Raw genomic sequence first — 25,760 nt, forward strand, 5'->3', positions numbered from 1 at the left:
AGGTCAAATGAAGAACAGTGCCATCCGAATATGCAAGTTCAAAATAATTATGTCCTTTTACCTCATGAATCAGGAATGGTCCCTTCCAAAGCGACTCAAACTTAGCATGTGCTTCCTTAGGTTCTCTTCTTCTATCCCAGAGCAGTACCTGATCACCCTGCATGAACTTTCAAGGCCTTGCTCACTTATTGAATATTCTTTTTAATCTCATTTGATGTTCTGTTATCCGGTCCACCAGTCTATCCCTCTCTTCATCAATCTTTGTCAGGTGCATGATTTGCTTTTCTAAAGAATTCTGGAAGTAGGCGTCTTCAATCACTGTTTGTAACTTGGTGGCTATCAACTCTAAAGGAAGTGCTACCTTAGTGCCAACACCATAAACCAGTTCAAATGGAGACATCCCAATTGCCCTCTTTGGTGATGTATGGTCAGCCCAAAGAGATTCATGTGGTTTGTTATGCCAATCCTTAAAAGTCTCACTCACTAATTTTTTCATGATATTAATGAGGTTTTTGTTACTCGATTCAGCCTAGTCATTTCCCTGAGGATAATAATCAGATGAGTGAGCAAGAGAGATTCCATGATCATACCAAAACAAATAAATTTCAGCGGAGGAGAAATTGGTAGCGTTGTCTGCTACAATTTTAAATGGGACTCCAAATCGAACTAAGATGTTCTCCTTTACAAAATTACAAACAATCTCTGAGGTTGTCTTTCATACTGGAATGGCCTCGACCCATTTAGTAAAATAATTTGTGGCTATTAAAATATGAGTGTGACCGGCACTAGAGGTTGGTGTCAAGGGACCAATAAAATCCAAACCCCACTGCTTGAAAGGTTCATCCACAACCACAGGTTGGAGTGGTAATACTGCGAGCTGAGGTTTATCGGTGAACAACCTACATTTTTCACACCTGGCCACCCACGCATACGCATCCCTGAACATTCCTGGCCAATAATAACAGTTCCTTGGGATCTTGTAAGCAGGTATTGTTAAAGAGAAATGACCCCCACATGATTCATCGTGAAAAGTTTTCAAAAGAGACTCCTAGAGTGATTTATCGACACATCTTAGGAAGGTCCCATCTAGTCCCCTTTTATATAGTACATCATTAAATATGACGTACTTAGCAACTTTTAGTCTCATGTTCCTCTTTTCCCTCGCAGAAAGGTGTTTTGGGAAATCTCCATATGTCAAGAAATAAGCTACATCCACAAACTAGGAATCTTGTAGAGCAACAAATAAAACTAAAGGCGATTCCTTTGTCACTTCCTCCTTACTTTCAACGATTAGCCTGCATATCATGCCCAAAATTTAGGGCAAGATCGGGATAAATTTTTTTTTACAAACATAACTTTTAAAAGCATTAAATCGACAAATATAACTACAACATGTTTTGTCTTAACTATGTTTAGATTAACTTTATCTACTAGCTCAACTATTTGAAATTACAAAAAATTAAATGTGGAATTCTAAGTGAATAGTTTTAATTGTCTACTCAAATTTAATAATCAACTAACTCAGATAATTAATTAACGCAAACAAAATTAATCTCGGATAGCCATTAATTGATTTTAGAAAGCTAATTAAAAAATTATTCTCCTAGTATCCATTTTAATCCATAATTAAAATATACTTAAATTAATCCATACTTAAGATGTGCTCAAATTAAATTAACCAAGATACAATTAAGCCCATAACGAAAAATGTCCCATAAGCTTTAATTTCAAAACCTATATCCACGTATGTCAATTAAGTCACTATTTGTTTGTACAAATACCCTTAGGTTGATTAAAAAACTAATGTTTGCCCACTTGATTTTATATACTCAAAAAAATCAACTACACTAAATAAATATTTAATCCTAGAGATATGCTTTATTCTTTAACTACAACTTTCTATTTATATTTTCATATATGAGTATTTAAATATTTATATTTATATATAAATACATATATAAATATATATATATATATATATTTAAATTACTTTAAAAATTTCCCAACTTTATAAAAATAAACCATGCAAACCCTAGCTAGGGATTTTGCATTATATAATACCCTTATTTTATAATTTTACCATTTTATATTATTACCCTAGCCCTACCCAAGCTAGGGTTTTATATTTTATTTTTCCTGATTTAAAATTTTGAACAGGGCCAAACTAGGAACCCCGGGTGGCGGCCATGGCTGACGGCAGAGGTATTTGCAAGATGGAGGGGGGAAGCGGGGGTCTCACCCTGGCCAGCGCCACACCACTGTGTGACCACACAGTGGCGGTGTTGCAAGCGCCGCTCACTGTGTGTTCACATAGTGGCGGTGTCGAGGCATCATTCACTGTGTGTTCACACAGTGGTGGTCCCGAGCCATCGCTCACTGTGTGTTCACATAGTGGCGATGCCAAGGGCGTCACCCACTATGTGACCAAGTAGTGGCGGTGCCAAGGGCACCGCCCACTGTGTGCTCACATAGTGGCGGTGCCTTGGGTGTCACCCACTGTGTGAAAACACAATGGATTAGGGCCCGGCCTGCCCCCTTTTCCTATTACTTAATTTTTTTTTTTTTTACTATTTTTTTTATATATATTTTTTTTAATATGATTATATATATTTATATATATGTATATATACATATATATATATATTTATATGTATATATATATTTATATTTATATATACATGCATTTTTATATGTATAAAGGTACATTAATATTTATTTTTGTGGATATTTATATAAATTTATTTTATATATATATATATATAAGTATATATATATAAGTATATACATGAAATTTGCATGTATATAACTATATATTTATATATAAATATATTTTATATAACAGAGAATATATAATGAATAGACCATAGTATTTTGTTTTCAGGTATGAATAAGTCTCCTAAATGCAAAAATCAAATATTCACTTACAGCAAGAGTAAAGAAATTAAACTATTTACTGTAGATGTTATTTACTGCATATAATTTATGTCAGTATTTAATAAATCCTAACTTCAACTATAAAAATGACTAAATTTAATAAATTTACCAGCAACTAAATAAATCTAGATTTTATTTAATTAAAACTACAATAGATTATGATTTTCATTTCTGCAATAATAAATTGACAGACTTTGCAAATTAAATGACAAACTTTAATAGTTTTAATAGCAACTAAATATAGCTATAATTTATTAATCTAGAATCCTAAGAGATGGCTATAAATTCTTTGCTCTTATTTTCTAAAATTTTAAAAGAAATACAATCACAGATAAAATAAAATCACAGAATTAATTAAAATGATTTTTACATTTTCCTGGAATGATCTAAATGCTTTTATTTTCAGCCTCCTACATGCATGCAAATTAAATTCATTTCTTTCCTAATATTTGTGCTTAAATGCGTAAAAGGAATAAATAAATCTCTTTCTTATCAAACTATCCTAAAACTCAACAATGTTATCTTTCAGAAGTTTAGAAAACTAAACCAAAGTTACTTCTTTCTTTTCTGTAGTATTGCATGAATAATTATTACATAACTTTAAAAATATTTACAAGACATTATAGTCACTTTACAAATAGGTCTCTCCTTTCAATCAAGTGAGGACTTTCAAAGAACTTAAATAACATTTACAACATTTTTCTGCAACAACTAAATCCAGCCACATCTACTTGTCCTGTTATTTTCTTCTAACAACCTACAATTAAATCAAAAGCTATGACCATGGAGAGCTCACCTCCCAGCCTAGGCTAATTGGTAGCCACCCCCGAGCTCAGAGAACCAAGCCCTAGACAGCTAACACACATGCAAACACAAAAGACAGAAAATACACAACTCAAACACAACCCCAACCTAGGCTACACTACACCACTCATTGTGATATCCTTTTTAAGGGTGGTAGTGGACCAAGTACCCTAAGGAGACTGCAAGTATATAAAAACATATAGCCACCTCATGGCAAACCAAATACATCAAGTATAACAACCCCATATTCCTTATGCCCCCCAAGGAATTCATGCCTTATTTCCCTCCTTATGACCCCCAATGCATAAACAAGCCATGTAGCAAGGGTCACATAAAATCCCTTGTGATCACTCTCATAACGAGAGCCTCTCACTCGAGGGCTATCACTTCTACCACCCACAAGATCCTCCTCTCTCCCAAGAGTAGGAGGTCTTGATTACTCCCAAAACACATACACTGCATAAACATAAAACACCAAATAAATTTCTAAGAAATACATGCACGAAAACTAGTCTTTTACACAAACATTTCTTTCAAAACACATGCAATAAGAAATCATTATAAGAAAAATAAAACCAACCTTAAACTACCCAAAGGTATGCTAGTTTTGTTGAGGATGAGCAGCCCAATTCCACAGATCTTCTCTTTCTACCCTTAGCCAAAATTCTCAAACCAAAATCTATCTTTTTCTTTCAAAATTCTTTTGTCTCCAAAAATGGAGAGTGGGTGATTACCCACTAATTTTCTAATTCTTGCTTAAGAAGCCCATTGTGAGAGTTCTCACAAGTTTCTAAAAACTAAAAAGGAAGGTAAGGTAGAATGGGAAAGGGAACTCTCATTCGAAAAGGAAGGTTTACAACTTAGTTCAAGTCTTCTAATTTCAATTTTTGCACAACTTAGAAAAGTCACATTTTGGGGTGTCTAGAAGGTCACATGGGAGTAGAAACTTGCCTAAAATTATCCCTAACCCTTAGGTATACCTTATTAAACTACCCCTAGGTGTCCATTTTACCCTTTTTTAACCCCTCTGAAGTTTATTTTCAGGTCAAACCTATGTTGACCATCCCAAATATTCTTTACCCAAGGCATTTATGGAATCTCATTACATTAATTGAAAAAGCTATAGTTAAACAATTCCCACCAAGAGACAAATTTAAAAATTCAAACATAAATCCACACATGTCAAGTGACACAAAGAAAATACTTTTACAAAATTATACATGAAATCGTGTCTCTTGTGGGATTTACATAAATCAATTAAATAACACTTAACACACATGCATCATTTACTATTATGAATAAAATACGACACAAATGGGGTGTTGTCTCTCCAAATAGACAAACCCTGGTCTTACGAACAAACATAGGTCTAGGTTTGGTTCTTCGTAATATTTCCATGGTCACATGGATAACTTCCTATGCATCTCAATTACACATTAGTAACTTCAAATAACCTCATATAATATAAATCACAAGAATAATAATACACATCATCACTTGCATACAATTTACATCTGAACAATTTAATACATCTTATATCCAAGCAATTTCACATAAGCAATTTATCCTAATTCTCATCATTTTGATCCACACATAAAACATACATCATATTTCTATCATCATAGTAAAGTCCTGCAAATTCAATAACGACATTTATCACCGCAAATTCAACCTATTCAAAAATGATGTAGTGTTCTATATCATAAAGCATATAAATAAAGCATCAACATATAGCAATGTTATCCAAATCGTGGAATCATATAAGTTCTAAATCCATAATGCATAAAAATAAAGCATCCATAATAGTCTCATCATAAAAACCACTGAAATGTCAGACTGAGTCAGGGTGGGGCCTCACACTGCACAAACCTTGCCCCCTCACCAATTTTGTGGGTCGAATGTCTAAATCGAATTCTTGAATTTTTGATACCCAAGAAGCTCTTTCATTCATCCTTATATCTTGTTGCGTTAGAATTATTTTGACTGCCGAATGAGGTACATATACCACAGCATGAGAATCTAGAATATAATACTTAAACTATTTCATTGCCTTTATGACCGTATATGCTTGCTTTTCCATTATTGAGTATTTAAGTTCATGCTTTTTCAGAGGTACGCTCATGAATGATATAGGGACCTCATCATTATTATCATTCTTTTGTAGCAAAATCCCTAACATAGTGTTCTCTGATGCATAGCAATAGATGACAAAATCTTTATTGAAATCAGGATTAACCAAGACAGGTGCCTGACCAATGGCACCTTTTATTGATGTGAATGCCTTCTTCCCTTCCTCGCTCCATTTGAAAGATTGTTTCTCACTCATCAAATTCACGATATATCTGGTAGTCTTAGCAAAGTCTGGAATGAACCTCCGAATAAAATTCACTTGCCCAAAGAAGGATCTAATAGCATTCCTGCTTGATGGAAAAGTTAATTGTTGAATTGTTCTTACCCTTTTAGGATCTATTTTCACCCCTTCTTTAGAAATAATATGACCGAGAAACTTACCCTCTGTGACTCCAAACACTGATTTCTTGGGGTTCAAGGATACCCCATGCTCGCGACATCTCTGCAACACTCACTTCAGGTCTCAAATGTGATGTTTTCTTCTTTTTGAGAACATTATCAAATCATCCAAATACACAACAATGATCTTATCCTTTAAGTGGCTAAAAGACAAATCCATGGCCCGCTGAAATGTTGCTCATGCATTAATAAAACCAAAGGGCATCTAGTTATATGCAACTGTACCCCAGGGAGTAATAAAGGTTGTTTTGTGCTGGTCGGCTTCCTAAACACTAATCTGATTGTATCTCGAAAATCCATCTAACATGGACATCATCTCTAACCCTGAGATAGTTTGCAGAATATGGTCCATGGCTGCCAAGGGGTAATTATCTTTTAAGCTAGCTTTGTTAAGATTTCTGAAGTCTACACAAATCCTTATTTCCTTGTTCTTCTTCCTGACTGGTACTATATTCATTGTCCATGTAGAATGATGAATAGGATATATAATCCTGGATTTTAACATCTTATCCACTTCCTGAAATATAGCCTGCGCCACTTTTGGATTTAAGTTTCTAAGCTTTTGCCGGAAAGGGCTTGCTCCGGTCTTCAAAGGAATCTGGTGCTGAAATCTCCTTTCTCTGAAATTCTTAAGGTTGTCATAACACCAGACACACACATCCTTGAACTCTACCAGGAGGCTAATGAACCTCTCCTTTTCTGCCGGTGTACAACACTTTCCTAGATTGAGATATTTAGGTTCATTCTCAGTACGAATGTTGACCTTTTCATAACCTCCACTATCCTGGGCCTCTCGGGGCCTACCATCTTTATTATTTTTATAGGAATCATTACGGTCAAATAGATGTTCTAAAGAAACCAGTCCTTTAGGAATTTTGTTTCCTTTCAACTGCATGATTCCATCAGGCAATTCCTTGGCTCGTTCTGGCAAAAATTCTTTGCACTCTGCATCAGAACCTTCAAAATACATAGCAAAAAACATATCTAAACCTTGCATAAAATTATTTATTTGCTTATCATTCTCAAATACCTGCCACAAGTCAGAGTTATCTGGGACACTAGGGCGATACACCATCTCTACCCTATAAATTTCTTCAACAAATTCAGGATGCAGGACAAGTAATGAAGTAGAGACTGCTAATGAATCTGCTTTTGAGTTCAACTCCCTAGGTATTGCTTCAATGGAGAATGCATCGAAACCTTCAATTTCATCCCAGACTCTGTTTCAATAGTGCTTCAACCTTTCATTTTTAACACTAAACCACCCCCTGACCTGCTTCATAATAAGTTCAGCATTTCCTTTAACCCGCAGGAGTTTCACTCCCAATCTCTTAGCTTCGGCTAAGCCTAACAACAAGGCTTCATACTCAGCCGTATTGTTGGTATTTTTGAACTCTAGCTTGAAGGAAAAAGGAATAGGATTGTCAGAAGGTGATATTAATACGACCCCTGCACCAGAACCTGATGCTACACAACTGCCATCAAACTCCATTAGCCATGGGCTTTCTTTTCCCTCATTTTGAGATGAATCACCCTCCAGCTCACTATTAGATAGAATCATGTAGTTTCCAAATTGACAGTCATGATACAAAATCTGGGCCCTAGGGTCATCAGATGGGAAAACAGTGAATTTGGACTTTGGTTTAGGATGACTCACTGCTTCCCAATAGGAATTGTGGCTTGGGACCAATCCATTTTTATTTCACCACCTAAGTCCCTACACAAAGTATGACTTAACAGCATACCATAACTGGCTGGGATATCAGCTATCAGAATCATCAACTTGATCCTTTTATCTGGGTGGGAGGAAAGAGCTACTTGAGCATCCTTAATTTGGCCTAGCAAAGGAATTTTTTTTGAGTCCATGGAATAGCATCTGCCAAAGATTTTGGTCAGGGATAACCCCAATGCTTTGGCTACATCGGAGGGTATTATGTTATCAGATGCACCTGAGTCTATAATACAATTATTCAACCTATGACCATTAATGAATAATGATATATCAAAGGGCTCTAGTTTCAACTCAAGAAGGGGAAAAGAATCATCTATTTGAAGAGCACTTATTTTAGGAATCTTTTCACAAACTGAGGGATGAACCAACTCATTGCTATGTGAGAGCAATATGGCATTTACTGACCGTTGCATATCATTAGTCTGTTGTGCATTATTTCCTTTCACAAATTGTACCAGTCTATCTAATTCTTTAGGATTTAGCTTTAGGTACTCAACAGGTATGATTTGAATTTGAGAAGACTTGCAAAATTCTACTATATCAAAACAACTTTCTTTTTCAATAGGCTTTAAAAATAAAGGCTCTTGCAATTTTTTATCATTATTATGCAATTTTGAATTAATCCCTTTACCTTTGAAGGCCATCACAAATGAAGAAGAAGACATCTGGGGTTTCACATTTTTCTGGTTTCTTGTGATCACAGCACATGAAGGATCTTCCAAAGTAACCAAAATATCACCGCCTCTTTCTGAATCTAACTCGTACTCAAGAAAATGGATTTCAAAGTCACCAAGTTGCTTTGGAGATTCCTCTTCACCCCACTCATTCAAGGTTTCTTTGAAATTTATCAATTATGCATATCATACCATCTCAAGACAGGAACTGCCATCATGTTCATCAGTAAGGTGAAATACACACATATTTCCTTTAGCAGGAGGTGCTTCAATTGCTAATCTTTACTGAGCAGGGGGTAACTGCATGGTCTTATTCCCATAGCCGAGAGACTGGTTCACATTTCTTCTGGATATATCTTGGTAAAGGGGTGGGTATGAGGTACTAGCTTTGGGTAACTATCTTTTAAGGGTGATCACATCTTTCATTAACCTCTGGATAACAAGATCAGAAGAAGAAGTTGAAGGTTGAGCATTAGGTGTTTGTACTTCCCTTTTCCATTTACCTGTTATGATTAGATCATCTTCTTATTCAACTACAAGGGTTTTGGCAGCATTTAAATCTGCAACTCTTTGCCTATGGATCAGGAAACCTATTTCAAAAGGCATAGAATTAATAAAAAAACACTTAAGATTGTCATCTGAGGGCTTTTGATTAGCTAGAATCTTATGCAAGATCTTATCAAACTTTGCTACAAAATCCCTCAAAGATTCAAGAATTTCCTTCTTTAACTGGGCTAATTGATCTAAGAGGGAATGTTCATCCTCTGCTACTTTAAATCTTGCCTCAAATCACATTTTTAGATCCTACCAGGTCATTATCACAGTATTTGGTAAGTGATAAAACCAATCTGCTGCTACCTCGGTTAGTGTCTCGACGAACAATCTCACTGCAACATCCTCATGTTGAACTACTATTATTCCACAGGATACATTAAAGGCATTCAGGTGTTCATCAACGATAATCTTTCTATCGCCACTAAATTTTGGCAAATGATCCCTAGCACCTTTTGGTAAGGGATTAAGATTCAGACCTAAGTTCAACGGGCCTATAGCTGCCCCCCAAGGATTATTCGCTGCAATTGAAAATATGATATTGAACGGAGTGGGGTTTATTATATTAGATAGAATAACACCATGCAAGGTCAGAGCTTGATAAACTGAGGACATAGGTGGTGATGGCGATGAGGAAGGAGGCCTACTTCTTGCCCTTCTCTGAGGTGAGAAAGTGGGTTGAAAATCTAGGTTTTGTAACTCCTGAAAGACAGAATCAAAAACACCTTCCCTTCTTTGGGACCTACTGTATCTCCTTGACTCCAGACTTGCAAATAGGCAACCAATCTTATAATTTGAGTCCCCAGCAGAGTCGCCAAAAATCTATTGGTAAATGGATTTGTCTCTTTTCTGAAATCTCAATATAAAACAAAATATGACTCTAATTCACCCTTTAGAAAGAAACAATTATACCAACAGTTGGAAGAATTAATGTTAATTCAACCTCTGCATTAGAGGGCAGCTCCTCATATGATTTACAATGAATTAATTATACAATTGATTTTAGTAACACTTTGAACCAAAAAGTATTGAAAAGGTTTCAACATTTATCCATCAGCTTAAATAAATGCCTAAATTTTTTTGAGAAAATTGCTCAAAGAGGAGTTCATAGACTTGGATTAATATATATATTTACTGCATACATTCAAAAACAAACTGGGAACTCAACAAGAGAAACTAGTAGCTTAATCGAGACTCTCTCATGCCTCATAGGGTAAGGGGGATCAAACAAATTAACACCATGTGAGTCATCCAACAATCTATAATAAATATGAACCGTAAAGAAATGCAGAGATAACTGATTATCAGATTAAATTATGCCCACATAACAAACTAAGAAGAATTAAGAATCTCAGAATGCACAAATTCGAAGATATCATAACATTCCATTAATAATCAGCCATTATTTCATTTCCCACAATTCGTATCAAAAAAAATTCTATTATCTTTTTAGCTTAAATAGCCACCAAGCCATAGTTTTTACATAATTAACAAATAACATTTACTTTCACTTCAGTGAAAGAAACTGTTCAAATGACACAAAACAAAGCTAAACTAATAGCCACCAAAAGGCCAACTTTTTATTGTAGCACAACTAAGAATCTATCGCAACTGAGGAAGTTACGGGCTTGTCCTATTTTGTCGCGAATCCTCGCCATTCTAGGTGTGCAGCTGAAAATTTCAAGATAACTTGGAAATAGGGCAAGCCAATGTGTATGATCTTCTGCTTCCACACTTCCTTGTCCATATTCACCTATGTGAACTTCATTTTATGAACCTCCAAGTGATCCGAACAGACAATGAGTATTGATTCAATCCTTGCTACCTTTGAAAAGTCATCGGTAGTCAAAGATTTTATGGTCTGAATGGAATGAACTCTATCTTGAAAAAATTTAATCATGTTTGCAACCTCCTTAATCACCTTAGCTCCCTCCTTCATGAGTCGTATATCAATACACTTAAGGTCCTTTTGTATAGTGTCAATCAAATCAGTCAGTCCCCTGAGTAGCTTAGTGGACTCTTCATGGCCTTGCCCAATAATTGAGTTGCATCATTCCACATTTTTCTTTGACGCGTATAGCACATTATCATCTAGGTTCTCCACTAGTTTCTCAGCTAGGAACTTCATCACTCCATACTTCTGAACATCATTCATTTGTGCGAGAACCGCTACCCACTTAATCCTTTCCTTTTCCCAGGTGACTATCTCCAGCTCGAGCTCTTTACTCATAGTTTCTACATCCTTATAAACATTGACCAGATTAGTAATATATTTTGATCCTTGTTGAATTATTAGATCCAACCATTTGTTGAACATCTCCGTCACTACCTTGTTCCTTTGAACTTGATCAAGCATCTTCTGATTTGCTAGAGACTTAGGGTCAAATGACACTGGTATCTATGACAATGGATTATGAATAACGTTAATGTACTCTACCATCTGTGTGACCATTTGCTTCATTTCTCTTGTCCTTTTCATCTTTCCAAGTCCTTGAGATTATCCTCTTTGTAGAAGATTCCAAATGCTTTACATCCATGGCCCTTCATGCAACGCCAAAATCTATTTTCTCCATAGTAAAATATTCCTATGTGGCCTTATTTGCATCTCTTCTAGGAATGGGCTCGGCCACTTCAGCTGTCGAGTTTCCTATTGTGTCATCCACATAACAATCATTGCTTGTGTTTTGAGCTTTTTGGGCATTAATGCTTTTCCTAAGCATTTACTAACCATGTCCTCCAATGGAATGGTGACTGACACCATGCTCCTTTTCTTTCCAATGGCGGCCTCCAACCATCTTTTTGCCTGGGTAGGTTCTTTAGGTGGCGGGGTGATATGTGCATCCAAGGAAGTAATGATTTCCAGAGTATTCATGGGATTCTATTGAATTCCCACTTCTTCATTTGTATCCATATCTTGCATCCCAAGCTCACTTTGATCCTGTGGATCCTTCATTATTTGTTGCAGAATAGGATCTCTACTCTTCTTCTTGCTTCTTGACTGAGTTACTCGGGCAGCTGTAAGACCGGATGGCAACCTTCCTGACCTTCTTGGTGGTATTTTCTCTACAGCATGCTTTGAGACACCTGCAATATCAGTAATTTTATTAGAGGCAAAAATAGGAGATTGAACCAGGATATGTGAATCACTTCTTGATTCATGTGGGGATATGGAAGGACCCTCCTTGAATTTCAGTTTCCTCAACCATCTCTCTGTTCTCCTAACAACATTGAAGGTCCTTGTTTGAATGCTATCATCTTGTTTTTTGTTCTAGTCAATTTTTGGAATTGGTTTCCCTTCAATCCCAGTACCAAACTCAGGGTCCAGGACATCTTCCTTTGTATCTTCCAATGCACCTGATGTATTAATTGGGAGCCTCAAGATAGCTATCTACCGCAAAGTGAATCTTGACCACAGCCTCTTTCTCACTGCATGCTCATCCATGTAGTTTTCTCCATAATCCTCTATCTGAGGTTCATGGCAGAAATGATTGTCTATGTTAAGGTTCTCCCTTGCATAACCTTTGTTGTCAAACCTTCATCTAGCCACATATGGCTGTAGGTTCATCCTTTTGAACTCCAGTTCTTGATTGAGAGCATCTGATACTGATTTGCAACTGTAATACCCAAGCTCAATGGGAAAAACCAACCTGGATTCTCCCTTTTCTCCTAGTCTTTTATCTATATGAGCCAGCTGCCTGCTCACCTCTGTAAGTACGTAGCTATCAAAGGCATACCTGGGCAATTTGAATGGTTGGCCTTCAAAACCACCTACCCATATATAAGTAAACCATGGAAATTGGATAAACAAGCTCCCATTAATACTCACAAACTCCATAGCCTCTACGGACATTCTCTTGTTGGCATCACCCTGAAGTTCAAAGGCCAGTCTTCCTGCAAAGACTCCATTCCATTTGTCAATTTGTTCAACATATCTTTGTTCTTGCAACAAAGGGTAAAAATCATAAACCCTCATTCCATCAACCCAAGGTTCATTGGGTAATCCAAGCCAATCTCTTGTGTAGGCTAAAATATAAAATAGGTAAGAAGACATGTAAAACCCAGTCATACCCACAAAATTGCTTAGTCCTTCATGAAGCCTCTCTATAATTACCTGAGACCAATCCAGAAATTTGTGACCAGATAGAACCACTTGGATGAAAAAGTACATCCAATTTTCTCAATAGAAGGAATGTGAATTCCTCTTTACTCTATTTAATATCACAACACTGTCCCGCACCTCAGTGATGAGGTGTTCTCTGGTTAAGGTTTTGGGTGGTCATGATCCTCCTTTCTGAACCCTCAAGAGCCAATTTCTTGCAATTACACTTCTATACTTGCTCTTCTTCTTAGAGATATAGGCATATGAATTTCCAATGGTCCAATCCTCATACTCCTCTTTATGCAGAATACCCATTGTCGCCATCACCATTTCCCTATTAATCTTGACTAACACCTCACTGTCATGGGTTCTGATACAACTGTTCTCAGAGTCATATCTATTCATACAAGCCAACACTAAATCTGGACATAGTGCGGCTAGCGGGAATACAGCAGCTTCCACAAGACCACTCTTAACTATCTTCTCCATTAGTGACCCATCCTAAGGATTCTTAGTCCTTTCAAGGAAATTCTCCAAATCTACATGAACTAAGGAGGTGTCTTCCATTTCCGGCAAGATACTCACTAAACATGAGGTTCGGTCAAGCTTTGGCAGCACTGGCCTCATTTTAACTATCTATTCCCTCAACCAAGAAATTATAATAGCAACACAGTATGCTACCCCAACAATTCTTTTTAAATTTCCCCCTTTTCTATACTGATAAAACTTCAGTGCACAAAGAAACACAACATAGGAGAAGACAACTGAACTTATCCGATAACACCATGAAAACTAGAAATTCTTTGGAAGAATAGAGCTAGATTTACCTTTGACGCCTCCAATTAATTGAATTATGGCAACTATGACCTTCCTAAATATGGAAATAAACTTATACATTTTCCTTTTAATCCAACGAGAAAATATCAATAGGGCTGCACATGCTTCATCATGATTCACTCAAGCGTGCGAAGTAACGGTGAAATGACAAACCTGGCACCTTCTTAATTACCCATCACTTTTGCATAGGCAATTTGATGTTTTCATGATTACTTTCCACATTTAGAATTTCAAAAAGCTGAATAAGGGAATATTCCTTCTTGTCGCGCCACTTTTATTTCCACCAAAAAGATTTTTGGATTAGTTTGAAAAGAACTTATGAACCTTGAACCACTTGAACACAAGGTTCAATGGTTCAAGTTCACTTAAGAAATAAAATAGTAATGCTTGGCACATAAACAACACTGAGAACGAATGGCAAAAGAAAAGGACTATTTAAAGTGAACCTTGAACCTTTTGAACCGCTTGAAATTTGGTTCAAGGTTCAAGACTGCATATCAACTCAACATAAAAAGACTCGCACTCATCATATAACAATACATTGTCGTGACTCGCAAAAAGGCATTTCGAACCTTGAACTTCTTGAAATTTGGTTCAACGGGTTCAAACTTCAATGACCGAAAACAAAGGAATGCGCTTGAAATTTGGTGACAAAGACCGAAACAACTTTCTTTTTAAACCGCACTTTGAACCTTGAACCTTTGAGCTTTTGAAAAAGAGTTCAATGGTTCAATCACGAGGAGAACAAATAACTGGACGGAAACAAAAGGCACAAAAAGGCAACCCGCGAATTGGAATATTTTTTAAAAGGAAAACTTATGGGTGGGCTAACATAGACCAAATGCTAAAAGTCACTAATTTAAATCATCTCCAAATTCTAAATAGTTTAAAAGTTATAGTTGTCGGAAGTTGAAGATGATTTTTAAAATGTTCATCTTAGTTTCAAAAGTGGCAAAAAAGTGGGAACCATTATTGTGAGTTCACCTATAGTTAAAAATATTCCCAATATTTATAAATTTATAATAGTCATATTCAAAGTATTGACTAGAAATTAATATGTTTAAACAAAAATGGATTAAAAAGATTTAGAATAAAGCAATATACTTTAAAATAAATATAAAATAAATTAATACATTTATTTATTTATCATTAATTAAATTAATTATAATTTTAATTATAAATTACAAGCATCATATGATATAAATATTTTGAATGCATTTATGTACAAGATATTAAATATATTTTCATCTTTAAAATCTTACATTTAATAAAATTTTAACTTTTATTTAAAAAAATATTTTATTTTATTTAAGAAGTGTATTATTTAATTCTAGATATTTATTAATGTATAACATTTATATTAAAAATTAAAAAACTTATATTAAAATATGTAAATTAAATTTCTATAATCTTTAACTTTTTTTTTTAATTCTACAATTCAAAGACTACAAAAAATTGTCCCCAAACTTCAACATGTAAGCTCTCTACCTACAAAGTAGAGGTAAACAACCTGCCAAAATAGAAGCAAACAAAATAAACACAAATCTAACATGATAGTTATGACAGAATTGCAGCTGTCGACTCTTTATAGTTAAAAAAATTAGTATCACTTACACCTAAATACTGACAAAACTTAAATTTAATCTTCATACTCTTCCTTGTTCTCAGCAATGTTGAAATAGCATAGCTCATAGACATTATGCTTTTTCAAATACTTCTTTGTCAAGCACTTCAAATATCTTTTAGAAAAGGTTGTCTCAGAAGTGACACTGAGCTTGTTCTTTAACTTTAGATAAGAAATTAGAACCAGGATGTAATGTCCATGTTAACATAGTATCTATTATCATTTCTCAAAAACTCTCATCCCAGCACCATCCTCACAACCTTGTTAGTGAACATCCTGACCTCCTCACAAACTGATTGGAGGGTCGGGTCTTTGACATAGCCCAAAAAGGCCCTCTAGTCCTCCTCAGATGTGCTTCTCAACTGGATAGGAGTGTCCATCTTTAGAAATCTGAATACCAAATTATATAGCCTAAAGACCTAAACTAGAGGTAGAATTTCAACTACCGTCAGCTCCAATAATTTATCTACCAAAGGCGAATTGAAGAAGAAAGAAGTGGAGATTGTCTATAAATAGCTCTTGATACTAGAAATTCCTTCACCAACTATATTAATTCATTTGTCCTTTAAATTTTTATAAATCTTTGGTATCTATTAGTAAATATTTCTCATAAATGCACGAGTGTGTGAAATTGGAAACAACCGTAAACCACTACCAATTACCCGATTGGAAGTCGTGCGTGCTGAGTGGATCGCAGTTAGAGAATGTCAGTGACAAGACATTAATAAATGTTGATACTCGATTAGATTTGATACATGTCTACCATCTCCAATTCCATTCCAGGGACTTTCTGGAGAACTACGTTCTCTTTAGAAATTTGGGCCAAAATAAAACTTCAGCCATTGATCTTCAATCATCGAACGGTTTTAAATCATTGATGGATTTTAGGTACGTGTGACATGTCGATGAGGTTACGCTTATCGATACATTGTGCAGAGTCTGGACTTGACGTGATGCTGCATTAATTAGATGACGAAATGGTTATTAATAGATAAGGAAAATGGCAATGAATTTAAGAAATCACCAATAAAATATTTATTTTTCCATAAATAACGAAATATTAGCCAATAAGATTAAATAATTTTCAAATGGTAGATAAAAATCGCCAATACACTTAAATAATTTTTCCTTCCGAGTATAACTTTTCGCCCATGCACTTATATATTTTTTCCTTTAAATGAAAAACATTCAACTCCAACATTATATATTTTCCCTACACAATAATAAATTATTTGCCAGTATTTCATGGAATTTTCATACCCTAAAAAATCACCAACACAAATTAATTTTTTTTTCCAAATTTGAAAAACATTTTGCCATCAAATATGAAATTTCCCCCCCAAAAATAATGTCTAATTTGCCAAGATTTTACACTTCTAGTCGGGGGGTGGTTTCTTAAATTTATCCCTGCCAATCAATGACCACCAATAGGATACAAGCGAACACGAGAGCGAAACAGGCCCAAAGGTCCCACCATAGGGACACATACAACCATGCTATTGAGGGTCCCATAAGAACACATCATGGCACACCTAGACCAATGGACAACCACTAGCAGATAAGCAACAGACCTGACACAAAGAGCATGTCGGCAAGAGGCCAGAGGTCTACACAGACCAAATTTGGTCTTTTCAAAATAGAAGGTCACGCCAAAAGAAGAGTGTCACATCACCAAGAGGGTCCCACTTGAGTAGCACTCGATATGAGTGGCCCAATGAATGGACACTAGGTGGAGGTCAACATACATGAGGACAAAGCGGGCTTAATAGAGGTCCCACCATAAGGACATAAGTCATCATGCCAATAGGAGCCCCATACAAATAGGTTATTTCCTGATAGGAACATTACGATATTGCCACGTGGAAGCTCAGATAGAGGTGGGTCCAACTATCAGAGATCGAAGATTGGCCAAAAGTCAAAACTAAAAATAAAAGACTTCAATTTTTTCAGTTGCACATGATAGGCCGATAAGAGACTTTTCATTGTGGGTCATACATCTGAAACACCACCAACCCACAGGCACCACATGGCACCATCGAGCCCAAAAGTGAAGGGGTTCGGCACACAACTCGACATGAAGGAACCAAGGACCTGCTCCTACATGTATGCTAGTATGCACATGAACAAAGTGTGCCTGAAACTCTAAGAGGGATCATCGCCAAGAGGAAAAATATTTTGGCTAGACACAAAAACCATCATACTGAAGAGGTATTTTGATATAGCTCTAAAGGTTCTACATAGGTCGATGAGATTTTTACTGAATTGGGAGGTCTCACTTAAGTCACCACGTGTAGCAATTTCATCAGAGAGTTGGGCTATCAAAGATTTTTGAAAAACTGGAACAACCAAACAATGTGTTTGTGACTTCCTTAGAAGAGAGATCAACCAATAAAGCACAAAGCAGGGTCAACAATTTCCAGATGCGACATAAATTTAACTTGTGACCACTATCAGAGATTGAGTGTCGGTTGGAACAAGAGATTAGGAACAAAACAAAAATGACTTCTAGACTTTCAATTGAGCGCGATAGCCCGATAGACCAAAAAGATGTCATCAAGACAAAAAAAGACTCACGCCAAAATAGGAGCAATATTGGCCAAACATTCACTTTTTCTCACCAAAAAAGGAACATCGTTGGTATAACCACAACTAGATGGAGAGAAATAAAAGGGCTCTTGCCAAAAGACCTTCTCACACTGAAAAGACGCATCGTCAAGACATGAAGTTCGTCACAACAAAAACAGGGACATGTCTATTATCATTGCATTATGTGTTGTCATTGATGTTGAATCCTTTGGTCCTGATTAAGTCTGGATGTGGTATAGTGAGCAAGAGAATTTGATCTAGGTATTTTTTGCAGTTGAAGGTTTCCCGGTTTCACCAGATGCATTTTGGTATCTCAGAATATGTTTCTATGCATTATCTTTGGCTCTGGATTGGTCTGAAGCTTGAGGCCTTAGACCGAATATTGAGGTTGTGTAGCATGTAGATGCATTTTAGGTCTGACTTTGGTGATGTATGTAGTGTGTTCATATGTTCAATTATAAATGGTGTGATATGGTCCAATTCTCATTTCTTATCATCACCAAAATTTTTAGTGGAGACCTATTTTAGATCTCTATCTCAACTAACATTGATTATTATGATTTCCTGAGACAATATTTATACGAGTTTGATTTGATCATTTGAAATATGGCTTTTTGTATTGAAGACATGCAAGATTGAAAGGATCTAGTGATTGTGTGAGTTTTTTGTGTTGCGTATTTCTGTCGGAAGCAGTTTTGACAGTACAAACCATGTATTTCTTGTGGTGGATTCTCTTTGTCTTTCTTTATTTTTTGGTAGTGAGCCTTTTAGGTAAGTGAGCCCACCTACAGTGAGCATATTGGAAGTGAGCCTTTCAGGGCAGTGAACCCACTAGTAGTGAGCACATTGGCAGTGAGCCACCCTTTATAAAAATTACCTTAACTGGTGTTTAAATATTGAGAATTAGCATTCTCCATGGTTTTTCCCTTCTTCAGTTTTCCATATAAATTTTGGTGTTTCTTGTGTCTAATCCGATTCTTGCATGTGTTTTCAAATTCTATTAATTTTATTTAAATATTCTAGATATGTGCATTAAGGTTAAAAGAAATTTATTTTCAACTAATTCACCCCCCCTCTCAATTGCCCAGATATTCAGCAATTGGTATTAGAGTTGTGGTTCCTTGATATAGAGCTTAACTGTTTGAGGTAGATCTTGGTCTGATGGCACACAAGATATCCATTCCTATCTTTGAAGGATATGATTATAGTTTTTGGAAAGTGAAGATGAGAGGTTATTTGGTTTCTCTAGGGTATAATACTTGGAAGGTTGTGGAGACTAATTATGTTCTATCAATGAATGGTATCAACACTTCGGATGAGATTCAAGCTTATGAAGAAAATGAAAAGGCAAGGCGTGCTATTTTTTAATTCATTATCAAAAGTTGAATTAACTAAAGTTATCTATTTGACTACTGCTTATGAGGTTTGGCAGAAGTTGAAAGACATCTACGAAGGGAATGAAAGAGTCAAGATGACAAAGAGATGAACAACTAAGAGAAGATACACAAATATGAGGATGGGGGAAGGAGATAAAAATGTGAGCTATTTTGAGAAAGTTGATACCCCGTGAACGAGATCAGAGAACTTGGAGGTACTTTGAGAGATGAAAATGTGATTGAAAAATTTTTGATGGCATTATTGGTAAGCTATAGTGACAAGATCTCAGCAATTGAAGAAACTTATGATCCAAATAAATTCCCCAAGGAGCAACTGTTTGGTACCCTGACTGCATTTGAAATAAGTGAATTTGGAAAGGACAAAGACAAGTCAAAGATTGCGTTAAAGGAATCTAAAGATAGTTTGGATGATGAGGAAAGCCTAGATAAGGTAGAAGCAAACTTTGTAATAAAATTGAAGAAAGGCACCAACAAATACAAAGGTATGTTACCCTTTAAATGTTTCAGATGTGATAATATTGGTCATATTTCAACTACATGTCCGGAAAAGGGAAATAGACAAAATTTTAAGAAAAACAAGGGAAAGTTCAATAAGAAGGAATATTATGTTAAGGATGGTGTTGGTATTTCAGATGATGAAATAGACTATGAGGATAGTGATTGCCTATTTTTGGTAGAAAACAATGTTCCTAAGTTTTATATCTCTAAGACTGTTGCTAAGGCATTTCATGCTAGAAGAGATAAGAATGAATGGTTGATTGACAATGGATGTTCAAATCATATGATAGGTGACAAAAGTAAATTCATAAAATATGAATGATATGATGGAGGTTGAATTAGATTTGGAGATGAGATGACCAGACAACACAAATTATTGGTATTGGTTCAATTACTTTTGATGGAAAACATAGCACTGACAATGTTTATTATGTGAAGGGTTTGCATCATAATCTCTTGAGTGTTGGACAGATATGTGAAAATGGATACAATGTTGTTTTTCATGACAATGGATGTGAAATCCGAAAGGAATACAAAATGGATATTGCAGCTGGAATGAGGACAAATGGAAATATGTACCAGTTGGAAGGAGCTACAAAATATTGCTTGATATCACAACTTGATCACAACTGGCTATGGCACCAAAAGATGTGTCATATCAACTTTGATAACTTGGTACAGATCATTTTGAGGAGTGCAATAAGAGATTTGCCCAGATTGACTAAACTAGAAAATAACATCTACAGAGAATGTCAAATAGGAAAGCATACCAAAAGCACAAACCAAGGAAAGGAGTACTCATCCACTAGATTATTAGATTTGGTTCACACAGATCTTTGTGGTCCAATGACAAGGAGCCTACAAGGTGAGAGATATTTTATGTTACTAATTGATGATTATTCTAGAATGACTTGGGTTTCATTTCTGAGGGAAAAATATGAAGCATTAGAAAAGTTCAAGATATTCAAGGCAAAAGTTGAGAATGAAGTTTGCAGTAAAATCAAGTTTTTAAGTTCCGACAAAGGAGGTGAATTCATATTGAATGAGTTCAATCACTTCTATGAAAAGCATGGTATTAAAAGACAGTTGTCTACCCCCCGAACACCTCAACAAAATGGTGTAACTAAAAGAATGAACTAGACTATACAAGAAGCAGCTAGAACCATGATAAAAGGAGCAGAGTTACCAAAAATCTATTGGAAAGAATCAATTCACACAGTAGCATACACACTTAATAGAATTCTGTATAAGAGGAATTATGGTAAGATATCTTATGAACTATGGTATGGCTGAACTCTGACAGTGAAATATTTCAATTTTTTTGGAAGCAAGTGCTATATTCAGAGAGATGAGGATAATCTTGGAAATTTTGACTGCAAAGTAGATGAAGGCATATTCTTGGATTATTCGACAAAGAGAAAAGCATATCAATGTTTCAACAAAAGATTCAAAAAAATTATTGAAAGTGCAAGTGTAATAGTTGATGAGAATAATTCAAAGGAGTTAGAGATAGCAGCAGGATATGACTCAGATGAATCCAGAGAAAAGGAAAGGAAGGAAGAAACCAGGAGTGAAAATTAGAATGGTCAATATGCTCCAACATTTGCATCCAAGACTCCAATATATGTCAAGAAGAATCATTCAGAAGAACAAATAATTAGAAATAAGAGAAAAGGTGTTATCATAAGGACCAAAGCAGCACAAGAATAGGTCTTGTTGTGTTTTGTATCTAAAACTAGGCCAAAGATAGTAGAAGAAGCTTGTAATGATCAAAATTGGATGAAGGCAATGAAAGAGGAACTAGATCAGATAGAGAAAAAATGGGCATTGGAACTAGTTAGCTAACCGGAAGATAAGAATGTGATTGGCACTCAATGGGTATTTAGGAACAAGTTGGATGAAGATAGAAAGGTTGTAAGGAATAAAGCAAGGTTAGTTTACAAAGGATACACTCAAATTGAAGGAATTGACTTTGATAAGACTTATGCCTTGGTTGCAAGAATGGATGTAATCTGGATGTTCATGGCATTTGCAGCATTCAAGGACTTCAAATTTTATCAGATGGATGTGAAATCAACATTATTGAATGGAGAATTGAAAGAAGAGGTTTACATTGAACACCTGGAAGGATTCAAGTTGAAGGATGATCTAAACATTGTTTGTAGATTGAAAAGGGATTTGTATGGACTAAAACAAGCTCTTAGAGCTTGGTATGGAAGGTTAGTAAAATATCTAACTGATCAAGGATTTCAGAAGGTTTCAACATACAGTAACTTTTACTTCAAGATAGATTCGGGTAAAAATTTAATTGTGGTAGTTTATGTTGATGATATAGTCTTTGGAGGAAATGAAAATATGTGTAGAATATTTGTTATTGAGATGCAAAAAGAATTTAAAATATCGATGATCAGTGACTTGAACTTTTTTTTTGGACTGCAAATTAATCAGAATGATAAAGGAATTTTCATTTCTCAATCTATGTATGTCAAAGAACTATTGAAGAAGTTTGGGTTGGATAATTCCAAACTGGCATGTACACCTATGGCTACAGAGGCAAGTTAAATAAAGCTGATAAATCACCAAAGGCAGATGCAAGTCGTAATATGTCAATGATTGGAGGACTATTATATCTGACTACTATTAGATCAAATATCATGTATGCAGTATGTTTGGAAACAAGGTTTCAATAAGAATTGAAAGAATCACATGTTGTGGCAGTAAAGAGGATTTTCATATATCTCAAAGGTAAAAAATATTTTGGTTTGTGGTATCCTAAGAACTCATATTTTAACCTCATAGATTAAACAAATGCAGATTGGGTCGGAAGTGTTGATGATGGAAAAAGAACAAGTGGAGGAGCATTCTTCCTTGGTTCCCAATTAGTTGCTTGGTTAAGCGAAAAGAAAGGTTATGTGTCCTTATCTACAGCAGAAGCAAAGTATATTGCAATAATTTCCTGTTGTACTCACATCTTATGGATGAAGCAGACTTTGAAGGACATTGGTGTAAAATTTGATGACCCCATTCCAATCGTGTGTGATAATACCATTGAAATAAATATTTCAAATAATCTACTACAATATTCCAAAAAAAAGCATATATCTATCAGGTATCACTTTTGAGGGAAAAAGTTCTAGACAATGAGATCAAACTTGAGTATGTGCCCACAAAAGAATAGATTGCCGACATTTTCACCAAGGCATTGTGCAAAGATACTTTTGAGTATCTTTGGTAGAAGTTAGGGGTATTACCCCCTACCAATTTCAACTAATGTGCATTTCAGATGTGCATTGGTCTAGTGAGTAGCATGTATATTATTTTTTGGACTAATGTTGGTGTGTTTCCTCTTAAGGGGAGTAGGAGTGTGTTTCCCAGGGGGAGTTGTGTCCACCTTTGTCATTGTTGTCAAAAGGGGGGAGAGATGGTTGTGCACAATGATGATCTTATGTCATATTATTGTTGTTGATGGATGTTGCAATGATAAAGGGGGAGATTGTTAGCATTGCATTATGTGTTGTCATTGATGTCAAATCCCTTGGTCTGGATTAAGTTTGGATGTGGTATAATAAGCAGGAGTATTTGATCTAGGTATGTTGTGTGGTTGGAGGTATCCTAGTTTCACCGAATGCATTTTGGTATCTCGGAAGACGTTTCTATGCATTATCTTTAGGTCCAGATTGGTCTGAAGCTCGAGGCCTTAGACAAGATATTGAGGTTGTGTAGCATGCAGATGCATTTTAGGTCTGACTTTGGTGATGCATGTAGCGTGTTGATATGTTCTATGAGGAACAGTGTGATATGGTCCAATTATCATTTCTTACCACCACCGGAATGTTTAGTGGAGACCTATTTTAGATCTCTATCTCAACCGACAGTAATTATTATAATTTCCAGAGACATTATTTATAGGATTTTGATTTGATTATTTGATATATGGCTTTTTGTGTTGAAGCATGCGAGATTGAAAGGATCTAATCATTGTGTGAGTTTTTTATGTTGCAAATTTCTACCGGAAGCATTTTTGATAGTGCAGAGCGTGTTTTTCTTGTGGTGGATTATTTTTGTCTTTCTTTCTTCTTTGATAGTGAGCCTTTCAGGATAGTGAGCCCATCTGCAGTGATACTTTCAAGGCAATGAGCCACCCTTCATAAAAATCACCTTAACTGGTGTTTAAATACTGAGAATCAACATTCTCCTTCATTTTTCCCTTCTTGGGTTTTCCACATAAATTTTGGTGTTTCTTGTGTCTAATCTGATTCTTGCATACATTTTCAAATTCTATTAATTCTATTTAAATATTCTATATTGTACATTAAGGTTAAAAGAAAAGTTTCTTGTCAACTGATTCACCCCCCCCCCCTCTTAGTTACCTAGATATTCAACAATGTTAGCATAACATACAAGGGTCGATGAAAGGCAAATTTGGTCATGTTGATAAGCCATGTCTCATCAACAAAGGAACATGTTGATGAGACAAGAAAGTTATCTCACTAAAAAACCACACTGAAGGATTTTTGCATTTTTCAATTTGTAGCATGCACTAATCACAAGCGATAGATCCACCACATTATGAGACCGATTTAGAACACCATTTGTAATTCATACTTTTGCACAACTGCAACTCATTAAAGTTTTCCTTTCATCTGCAACTTGCCCTAGTTGACATCAATGATAACATTACCATCAAACTTAATGAGGTTTCTTCTATTCCTCCCCCTATAAGGGAAGAAAATAATTCTATGTTGATTGATCCTCAACCTTCCCAAGTCTCGAGTAAAACTAAAACAAATATGTGTGTGAGAGAACATCGATGAAGACGTCTTTCCATGGATCATGAACTTTCTTCCCAAACCATTTCCTCCTTGAAGACACCAAATGTTGACTTGGTCCCATTTGTCCAAACTTCGCCTAACCCTAGGGAGGAAGTTCAACTCAAATCACCAAAGGTAAAGACACTTAAATATATATATATATATGGTTCAGTTTATTTTTTTGTTAAAGATCCTATTATGATTAATTTAGATGATTACATGTATGAGGATAATATTGTTGTTTGTGCTAACAATCTTTATCCTAATGGTTTTGATGATATGTATGAGCTTGTTGAGATTTCATGAATTATCTTCACAGTTTTCAAAAGCATTAATCCTAGCTCCTAGTGACAAACAAAGTGACACATCATTAGAGCATGGTCCTTGTTTGGAACTTGTAGTAGCTCCATCTACCATGTCCCATGTTTATCCTCTTGTATCTTATCCATCATCCATAAATGATGTTAAGAAATATTGGGAGACAAATGATTTGCTTGATTAGCTTCATTTGCTCCATAGATTCTTATATGTTTTTTCTTGTACGCAATGTGTTTCCCCCCTAATGTGTTGCTTGATATGTATTTATTTATTGTTAGGATTTGTTTAGATGGCCCTTGTTACTTGGTTTTTGTAAGTTAATAAAGATGGTAAATTTGTTGGGACATTCCTCTATATATAGTATC

This window comes from Cryptomeria japonica, chromosome 10 (genome assembly GCF_030272615.1).
Source record: "Cryptomeria japonica chromosome 10, Sugi_1.0, whole genome shotgun sequence".
In the NCBI taxonomy this organism is placed as follows: Eukaryota; Viridiplantae; Streptophyta; class Pinopsida; order Cupressales; family Cupressaceae; genus Cryptomeria; species Cryptomeria japonica.